Source organism: Oncorhynchus mykiss, chromosome 11 (assembly GCF_013265735.2).
Source record: "Oncorhynchus mykiss isolate Arlee chromosome 11, USDA_OmykA_1.1, whole genome shotgun sequence".
NCBI lineage: Eukaryota > Metazoa > Chordata > Actinopteri > Salmoniformes > Salmonidae > Oncorhynchus > Oncorhynchus mykiss.
The window spans coordinates 83423823-83434916 of record NC_048575.1 but is presented as its reverse complement, the minus strand read 5'-3'; positions in this window follow the sequence as shown (position 1 = coordinate 83434916).

Sequence of the window (11094 nt, the reverse complement as noted above, 5' to 3'; positions counted from 1 at the left end):
GACCTCCACATCCGGCTTCTTCACCTGCGGGATCGTCTGAGGAGGGGGAGGGTAGGGACTCCCCAGTGGGGGGGCTTGACTCCCAAGTGGGTGGGCCATGTTGATTCCAAAGCTTCACGCTCCCACAGTTGTGTCAAGTTGGCTGGATGTCATTTGGGTGGTGGACAATTCTTGATACACACGGGAAACTGTTGACTGTGGAAAAACCCAGCAGCATTGCAGTTCTTGACACAAATGGGTGCGCCTGGCACCTACTACCATACCCTGTTCAAAGGCACTTAAATCTTATGTCTTGCCCAATCACCCTCTGAATGACACACATACACTACCCATGTCTTAATTGTATCAAAGCTTAAAAATCATTCTTTAACAACCGGTCTCCTCCACCTTCATCTACACTGATTGAAGTGGATTTAACAAGGGACATCAATAAGGGATCATAGCTTTGGTTAATCTAGCTTACAATTGGCTCATTCACCCCCCCCCCCCCCCCCCCCCCCCCCCCCCCCCTCCTCTCCGCTGTACAGTGCCTTGCGAAAGTATTCGGCCCCCTTGAACTTTGCGACCTTTTGCCACATTTCAGGCTTCAAACATAAAGATATAAAACTGTATTTTTTTTTGAAGAATCAACAACAAGTGGGTCACAATCATGAAGTGGAACGACATTTATTGGATATTTCAAACTTTTTTAACAAATCAAAAATGGAAAAATTGGGCGTGCAAAATTATTCAGCCCCCTTAAGTTAATACTTTGTAGCGCCACCTTTTGCTGTGATTACAGGTGTAAGTCGCTTGGGGTATGTCTCTATCAGTTTTGCACATCGAGAGACTGACATTTTTTCCCATTCCTCCTTGCAAAACAGCTCGAGCTCAGTGAGGTTGGATGGAGAGCATTTGTGAACAGCAGTTTTCAGTTCTTTCCACAGATTCTCGATTGGATTCAGGTCTGGACTTTGACTTGGCCATTCAAACACCTGGATATGTTTATTTTTGAACCATTCCATTGTAGATTTTGCTTTATGTTTTGGATCATTGTCTTGTTGGAAGACAAATCTCTGTCCCAGTCTCAGGTCTTTTGCAGACTCCATCAGGTTTTCTTCCAGAATGGTCCTGTATTTGGCTCCATCCATCTTCCCATCAATTTTAACCATCTTCCCTGTCCCTGCTGAAGAAAAGCAGGCCCAAACCATGATGCTGCCACCACCATGTTTGACAGTGGGGATGGTGTGTTCAGGGTGTTGCTTTTACGCCAAACATAACGTTTTGCATTGTTGCCAAAAAGTTCAATTTTGGTTTCATCTGACCAGAGCACCTTCTTCCACATGTTTGGTGTGTCTCCCAGGTGGCTTGTGGCAAACTTTAAACAACACTTTTTATGGATATCTTTAAGAAATGGCTTTCTTCTTGCCACTCTTCCATAAAGGCCAGATTTGTGCAATATACGACTGATTGTTGTCCTATGGACAGAGTCTCCCACCTCAGCTGTAGATCTCTGCAGTTCATCCAGAGTGATCATGGGCCTCTTGGCTGCATCTCTGATCAGTCTTCTCCTTGTATGAGCTGAAAGTTTAGAGGGACGGCCAGGTCTTGGTAGATTTGCAGTGGTCTGATACTCCTTCCATTTCAATATTATCGCTTGCACAGTGCTCCTTGGGATGTTTAAAGCTTGGGAAATATTTTTGTATCCAAATCCGGCTTTAAACTTCTTCACAACAGTATCTCGGACCTGCCTGGTGTGTTCCTTGTTCTTCATGATGTTCTCTGCGCTTTTAACGGACCTCTGAGACTATCACAGTGCAGGTGCATTTATACGGAGACTTGATTACACACAGGTGGATTGTATTTATCATCATTAGTCATTTAGGTCAACATTGGATCATTCAGAGATCCTCACTGAACTTCTGGAGAGAGTTTGCTGCACTGAAATTAAAGGGGGCTGAATAATTTTGCACGCCCAATTTTTCAGTTTTTGATTTGTTAAAAAAGTTTGAAATATCCAATAAATGTCGTTCCACTTCATGACTGTGTCCCACTTGTTGTTGATTCTTCACAAAAAAATACAGTTTTATATCTTTATGTTTGAAGCCTGAAATGTGGCAAAAGGTTGCAAAGTTCAAGGGGGCCGAATACTTTCGCAAGGCACTGTAACTATTCCCCATGTTGTTGCTGTCCCCATGTTGTTGCTGTCCCCATGTTGTTGCTGTCCCCATGTTGTTGCTGTCCCCATGTTGTTGCTGTCCCCAGGGTACGCTCAATGTCGTCGGGGGTATGTCAAATAAAAATGTGATTCACGTAAAAATTTAAAATATATAATTTTTTCCTTCACATGTTCAAATAGTCCATTTATATTGTCACATCTATACATCTGGGTGAGTTTTTTTTCCCCCTCTCCTCAATAGCCTCGTTTCACTGCCAAAAATAAAATGACACCATCTAGTGTTCAGCGAAATAACAACACAATGTCAAATACAGGTAGCCTGGTCAAATAATGAACATCCAATCACATGAACCCTTACTCATCCAATCACATTAACCGTTACTCATCCAATCACATTAACCGTTACTCTCTCGCGGGAGTTCCACTAACGGTCCGTATGTAGCCAAACGTAGCTGCTGCTCTTGTTGGTATCTGTACTGCTGGCCAAAAGCCATGACAGGGAGACGGAGTGTGTCCTGTGTGAATTCAAGTATGCTCCCTCTAATTCTCTCTTTCTCCCTTTCTTTCTTTCCTTCTCTCTCTTGGAGGACCTGAGCCCTAAGACCATGCCTCAGGATTACCTGACATGATGACTCCTTGCTGTCCCCAGTCCACCTGGCCGTGCTGCTGCTCCAGTTTCAACTGTTCTGCCTGCGGCTATGGAACCCTGACCTGTTCACCGGACGAGCTACCTGTCCCAGACCTATTATTTGACCATGCTGGTCATCTATGAACATTTGAACATCTTGGCCATGTTCTGTTATAATCTTCACCCGGCACAGCCAGAAGAGGACTGGCCCCCCCTCATAGCCTGGTTCCTTTCTAGATTTCTTCCTAGGGAGATTTTCCTAGCCATCATGCTTCTACACCTGCATTGCTTGCTGTTTGGGGTTTTAGGCTGGGTTTCTGTACAGTACATCAGCTGATGTAAGAAGGGCTATATGAATCAATTTGATTTGATTTTGATTTGATAGTGGACTGGCGTAGGGGTGTTGGGGTGGGCTGTAGTGGTGAGGGGAGTTGGGGTGGGGTGTGGGTAGTTGGGGTGGGGGTTTAGGGGTGAGGGGAGTAGGGGTGGGGTGAGGGTAGTTGGGGTGGGGGTTTAGGGGTGAGGGGAGTAGGGGTGGGGTGTAGGGGTGAGGGGAGTTGGGGTGGGATGGAGGGGTGAGGGTAGTTGGGGTGGGGGTTTAGGGGTGAGGGGTGTAGGGGTGGGGTGTAGGGGTGAGGGGAGTTGGGGTGGGATGGATGGTTGAGGGGAGTTGGGGTGGGGTGTAGGGGTGAGGGGAGTTTGGGTGGGGGGTGGGGGTGAATGTTTCATGATTAACTACTCATGGTGTGATTGTGATAATATACGGAAACTCAAGTCCTTTTGTTCACCCGACCAAGAATACCTCACAATCAAATCACAACTGCATTACCGCCCAAGAGAATTCTCTTCGGTTATTGTCACAGCCATGTATATTCTCCCTCAAGCCGATACCACTCAAGGAACTACATTGGACTTTATGTGTAATGATCCTCTTCCTGTGAATGACTGGAACAAAGCGCAGCGTGGTACATGTTCATGATATTTTATTAGATCAGAACACTTTAAAATAACAAAGAAGAAAACTAACAGTTCTGTAAGGAAACTAAACTATACAGAAAACAACTACCCATGAAACACAGGTGGGAAAAGGCTGCCTAAGTATGATTCCCAATCAGAGACAACGATAGACAGCTGTCCCTGATTGAGAACCATACCCCGGCCAAAACACAAAAAAACAAAAAAAACATAACATAGAATGCCCTCCCAAATCACACCCTGACCAAACCAAAATAAAGACATAAAAAGGCTCTCTCAGGTCAGGGCGTGACATTATGAACACTGGAAACCATATATCCTGAGGCTGCTTTTATTGTAGCTGGGGATTTTAACAAAGCAAATTGGAGTAAAACACTGCCGATGTTCTACCAACACATTGACTACTCGCACTGGGAAAACACTCGACCACTGCTCTCTTCCTGGATGCCTACAAGGCCCTCCCCCACCCTCCCTTCGGCCAATCAGATCACAACTCCATTTTGCTCCTCCCGTCCTATAGGCAGAGACTCAAACAGGAAACCGGAAGTACTCCTGCAAATGTCTATTCAACGCTGGTCTGACCAATCGGAATCCATGCATCAAGATTGTTTTGATCACGTGTATTGGGATATGTTCTGGTAGCCTCGGATAATAACATTGATGTATACACAGACACGGTGACTGAGTTCATCAGGAAGTGTATAGGGGATGTTGTTCCCACTGTGACTATTAAAACCTACCCAAACCAGAAACATGGGCAGATGGCAGCATTTGCACTAAATTGAAAGCACGAACCACCGCATGGCAAGGTGACTGGGAATATGGTAGAATAGAAACAGTGTAGTTATTCCCTCCGTAAGGCAAGAAAACAGACCAAACATCAGTACAGAGACGAAGTTGTCGGTCTAAGGACAAAGTGGAGTCGCAATTTAACGTCTCAAACACCAGACGTATGTGGCCTATCTACAGATAATCACGGACTACAAAGGTAAAACCAGCCACGTCGCTAAACACCTTCCTCGCCCGCTTTGAGGCTAACACAGTGACATTGACACGGCCTGCTTCCAAGGACTGTGGGCTCTCGTTCTCCGTGGCCGATGTGAGTAAGATATTTAAGCGCGTTAACCCTCGCAAGGCTGCCTGGCCCAGATGGCATCCCTAGCAAGATTTTCCGAGCATGCGCAGACAAACTTACTGGAGTGTTTTCGGACATATTTAAACTCTCCCCATTCCAGTCCGCTGTTTCGCACTTGCTTCCAGCATTGTTCCTGTACCCAAGAAAGCAAAGGTAACTGAACTAAATTACTATAAACCCGTAGCACTCACTTCTGTCATCATAAAGTGCTTTGAGAGGCTAGTTAAGGATTATATTACCTCTACCTTACCTGACACCCTAGACCCAGTCCAATTTGCATACCGCCCCAATAGATACAGATGATGCACACACATACACAGATGATGCAATTGCCTATGCCCTACACACTGCCCTATCCCATCTGGACAAGAGGAATACCTATGTAAGAATGTTGTTCATTGTCTATAGCTCAGGCTTCAATGCCATAGTACCCTCCAAGCTCATCATCAAGCTCGGGGCCCTGGGTCTGAACCCCGCCCTGTGCAACTGGGTCCTGGACTTCCTGACAGGCTGCCCCCAGGTGGTGAAGGTAGGAAACAACACCTCCACTTCACTGATCATCAACACTGGGGCCCCACAAGGGTGTGTGCTCAGCCCCCTCCCGTACTTCCTTTCAACCTTCCTTTCAACTATGACTGCGTGACCACGCATGGCTCCAACTCAATCATCAAGTTTGCAGACGACACAACCATAGTAGGCCTGATTACCAACAATGACGAGACGGCCTACAGGGAGGAGGTGAGGCCCCTGGTGGAGTGGTGCCAGGGAAATAACCTCTCCCCCAACGTCAACAAAACGAAGAAGCTGATCGTGGACTACAGGAGACAACACAGGGAGCACGCCCCCCATCCACATCGACAGGACCACAGTGGAGAAGGTGGAAAGCTTCAAGTTCCTCGGCATTCACATAACTGACAATCTGAAATGGTCCACACACACAGACAGTGTGGTGAAGAAGGTGCCTCAGGAGGCTAATGAAATTTGATTTGGCACCCAAGACCCTCACAAACTTTTCCAGATGCACAATTGAGAGCATCCTGTCGGGCTGTATCACCGTTTGGTGCGGCAATTGCGCCGCCCGCAACCGCAGGGCTCTCCAGAGGGTAGTGAGGTCTGCTCTCCAGAACACCTACAGCACCCGATGTCACAGGAAGGCCAAAAAGATCATCAACGACACCAACCACCCGAGCCACTGCCTGTTCATCCCGCTACAATCCAGAAGGTGAGGTCAGTACAGGTGTATCAAAGCTGTATGGTCAATTAGGAATTACATGCTTCCGTTTTCTCCTTTCAAGACATTACTAAACCCAGGGATATACTGGTAAATGTGTTATTCACTATCACTTCACCCTCTTTATATGCTGAGTACTTCTAGGCCCATATTTACAACATTAACAATGTCTACACTGTATTTCTAATCAATCTTGTGTTATTTTAATGGACAAAAGAAATGTGCTTTTCTTTCCAAAACCAGGACATTTCTAAGTGACCCCAAACTTTTGAACGGTAGTGTATATTGCAAACACTTGTGAATTACTGAGGTTAACACATTGATATGCCTGAAAGAAAGTGTTGAATTAACAAGAAGCTCAAGACTTTCCCCACTACCGGCCATATCCTGACCTTTAAAATGTATTTATTTAAAAAGTTTACCCCCTTTTTCCTGGTATCCAATTGTTAGTAGTTACTATCTTGTCTCATCGCTACAACTCCCGTACGGGCTCGGGAGAGACGAAGGTCGAAAGCCATGCTTCCTCCGAAACACAACCCAACCAAGCCGCACTGCTTCTTAACACAGCGCGCATCCAACCCGGAAGCCAGCCGCTCCAATGTGTCGGAGGAAACACCATGCACCTGGCAACCTGGTTAGCGTGCACTGCACCTGGCCCGCCACAGGAGTCACTAGTGCGCGATGAGACAAGGATATCCCTACCGGCCAAACCCTCCCTAACCCGGACGACGCTAGGCCAATTGTGTGTCGCCCCACGGACCTCCCTGTCGCGTTCGGCTGCGACAGAGCCTGGGCGCGAACCTAGAGTCTCTGGTGGCACAGCTAGCACTGCGATGCAGACACTCTTATCCAGAGCGACTTCATACATTTTCATACTTTTTTTCGTACTGGTCCCCCGTGGGAATCGAACCCACAACGTTGGCATTGCAAGCCCCATACTCTACCAACTAAGCCACACGTACTGTTAAATTCAACATTTACTGAACTGTTACTTCTATTGGAACAGCAGCCAACTGTCATGACTATCACCCCTATCTGAAAACATGAATCTAGCCCACTGTAAAGCCCTCCTATCTGAAAACATACATCTAGCCCACTGTAAAGCCCTCCTAAGCCATTCAAAGTACATATACAAAACACATGTGAACAGGTCCCCTATCAAATAGCCAGTATTCCATCTTAACAGTCCCCTATCAAATAGCCAGTATTCCATCTTAACAGTCCCCTATCAAATAGCCAGTATTCCATCTTAACAGTCCCCTATCAAATAGCCAGTATTCCATCTTAACAGTCCCCTATCAAATAGCCAGTATTCCATCTTAACAGTCCCCTATCAAATAGCCAGTATTACATCTTAACAGTCCCCTATCAAATAGCCAGTATTCCATCTTAACAGTCCCCTATCAAATAGCCAGTATTCCATCTTAACAGTCCCCTATCAAATAGCCAGTATTACATCTTAACAGTCCCTATCAAATAGCCAGTATTACATCTTAACAGTCCCCTATCAAATAGCCAGTATTCCACCTTAACAGTCCCTATCAAATAGCCAGTATTCCACCTTAACAGTCCCTATCAAATAGCCAGTATTCCATCTTAACAGTCCCTATCAAATAGCCAGTATTCCATCTTAACAGTCCCTATCAAATAGCCTGTATTACAGTACCAGTTTGGCATCTCCACGTACCATGAATAAGTTACCTATTATTATCGGAGGTGGGGTGTGCCCATTCTTAATGTTCCTGTTTTGCCTTGCTATGGAGATCATTAAAAACAAATAGGGTTATCAGCCCTCATCGTGACAACACCTTTACTGAAAATATACCAGAGCTGATAAAAGAAACCGTGTGTAGGAACGCCGATGCCCCGATGTGAGGAATTCTGCAAAGTGTTTCCCTGCAAATGTTTTTAGTACCTGTCCTTTCTTTCAGACCGGGGACTTTCCCCTTCTTATATTGCTAATGGGATTTCTCTTAAGTGTTGTCCAGCGATTGGAAAGGACCCTCTTGTGTAACGCCACTGTCAATGGAAATATGCATGAACAACTACAATGGCATACAACCCCTATCGATCACATTGAGATCATTTACTGCTTTTGTTTAGCTTGTCCTGTGCGTTAGCTCTGAGCTCAGCGTCTTCAAGAGGCTATTGTGTTAGTATCGAGTAACATCCTCAATATACTATCAATTTATTACCACTTCAATTTTTTGCCTTTGGTACCAAGTCTATTTCACATTCTCCATATCTGGCAGGTTGTGCTCTTGAACACTTTTTTAATGCATTACAATGAGATTAAACTATGCAGAGAATTTGGCGTGTCTCAATTCCAGAAACCTGGAAGTTAAACTATGAGCTAAATCCATTGGCGTGTAGATGGAACTACAGTATGTCCACACGAGAGAGGGAGAGGGAGAGGGAGAGGAAGCGAGAGGGAGAGGAAGCTGTTACGGTGAGTGAATGAGGACCCAAAAGCGAATTAACTTAAACAGAGCTTCTTTAATAACCAAACATAGGTAGGCTCAGATAGACCGGCAGATTCCGACAGGACAGGACAAGGTTACAGCAAACATGACGATAGTCTGGTTCAGGCATGAAACACAACAAACAAGAATCCGACAAAGACAGGAGCAGAAACAGAGAGAGATATAGGGACCTAATCAGAGGGAAAAAGGGAACAGGTGGGAAACGGGGTGAATGGGTAGTTAGGAGGAGACAAGGAACAGCTGGGGGAAAGCGGGGGAGAAAAGGTAACCTAATACGACCAGCAGAGGGAGACAGGGTGAAAGGAAAGGACAGAAAGACACAACATGACAATACATGACAGTACCCCCCCACTCACCGAGCTCCTCCTGGCGCACTCGAGGAGGAAACCTGGCGGCAACGGAGGAAATCCTCGATCAGCGCACGGTCCAGCACGTCCCGAGAGGGAACCCAACTCCTCTCCTCAGGACCGTACCCCTCCCAATCTACGAGGTACTGGTGACCACGGCCCCGAGGACGCATGTCCAAAATCCTGCGGACCCTGTAGATGGGTGCGCCCTCGACAAGGATGGGGGGGGGGGGGGGGGGGGGACGAGCGGGGGCGCGAAGAACGGGCTTGATACAGGAGACATGGAAGACCGGGTGGACGCGACGAAGGTATCGCGGAAGAAGAAGTCGAACTGCGACAGGATTAATGACCCGAGAAATACGGAACGGACCAATGAACCGCGGGGTCAACTTGCGAGAAGCCGTCTTAAGGGGAAGGTTCTGAGTGGAGAGCCAAACTCTCTGACCGCGACAATATCTAGGACTCTTAGTTCTACGCTTATTAGCAGCCCTCACAGTCTGCGTCCTATAACGGCAAAGTGCAGACCTGACCCTCTTCCAGGTGCGCTCGCAACGTTGGACAAAAGCCTGAGCGGAGGGGACGCTGGACTCGGCGAACTGAGATGAGAACAGCGGAGGCTGGTACCCGAGGCTACTCTGAAAAGGAGATAGCCCGGTCGCAGACGAAGGAAGCGAGTTGTGGGCGTATTCTGCCCAGGGGAGCTGTTCTGACCAAGACGCAGGGTTGCGAAAAGAAAGACTGCGTAAGATGCGACCAATAGTCTGATTGGCCCGTTCTGCTTGACCGTTAGACTGGGGGTGAAAGCCGGAAGAGAGACTGACGGAAGCCCCAATCAAACGGCAAAACTCCCTCCAAAATTGAGACGTGAATTGCGGACCTCTGTCCGAAACGACGTCTGACGGAAGGCCATGAATTCTGAAAACATTCTCGATGATGATTTGTGCCGTCTCTTTAGCAGAAGGAAGCTTAGCAAGGGGAATGAAATGAGCCGCCTTAGAGAACCTATCGACAACCGTAAGAATAACAGTCTTCCCCGCTGACGAAGGCAGTCCGGTGACAAAATCTAAGGCGATGTGAGACCACGGTCGAGAGGGAATGGGAAGCGGCCTGAGACGGCCGGCAGGAGGAGAGTTACCGGACTTAGTCTGCGCGCAGACCGAACAAGCAGCCACGAAACGACGCGTGTCATGCTCCCGGGTGGGCCACCAAAAACGCTGGCGAATGGAAGCAAGCGTACCCCGAACGCCAGGGTGGCCGGCTAACTTGGCAGAGTGAGCCCACTGAAGAACGGCCAGACGAGTAGGAACGGGAACGAAAAGAAGGTTCCTAGGACAAGCGCGCGGCGACGGAGTGTGAGTGAGCGCTTGCTTTACCTGCCTCTCAATTCCCCAGACAGTCAACCCGACAACACGCCCCTCAGGGAGAATCCCCTCGGGGTCAGTGGAGGCTACTGAAGAACTGAAGAGACGAGATAAAGCATCAGGCTTGGTGTTCTTAGAGCCCGGACGATAAGAAATCACGAACTCGAAACGAGCGAAAAACAGCGCCCAACGCGCCTGACGCGCATTAAGTCGTTTGGCAGAACGGATGTACTCAAGGTTCCTATGGTCAGTCCAAACGACAAAAGGAACGGTCGCGCCCTCCAACCACTGTCGCCATTCGCCTAGGGCTAACCGGATGGCGAGCAGTTCGCGGTTTCCCACATCATAGTTACGTTCCGACGGCGACAGGCGATGAGAAAAATACGCGCATGGGTGGACCTTGTCGTCAGAGAGGGAGCGCTGAGAAAGAATGGCTCCCACGCCCACCTCTGACGCGTCAACCTCGACAACGAACTGTCTAGAGACGTCAGGTGTAACAAGGATAGGAGCGGATGTAAAACGATTCTTGAGGAGATCAAAAGCTCCCTGGGCGGAAACGGACCACTTAAAGCACGTCTTGACAGAAGTAAGGGCTGTGAGAGGAGCTGCCACCTGACCGAAATTACGGATGAAACGACGATAGAAGTTCGCGAAGCCGAGAAAGCGCTGCAGCTCGATGCGTGACTTAGGGGCGGGCCAATCAATGACAGCTTGGACCTTAGCGGGATCCATCTTAATGCCTTCAGCGGAAATAACAGAACCGAGAAATGTGACGG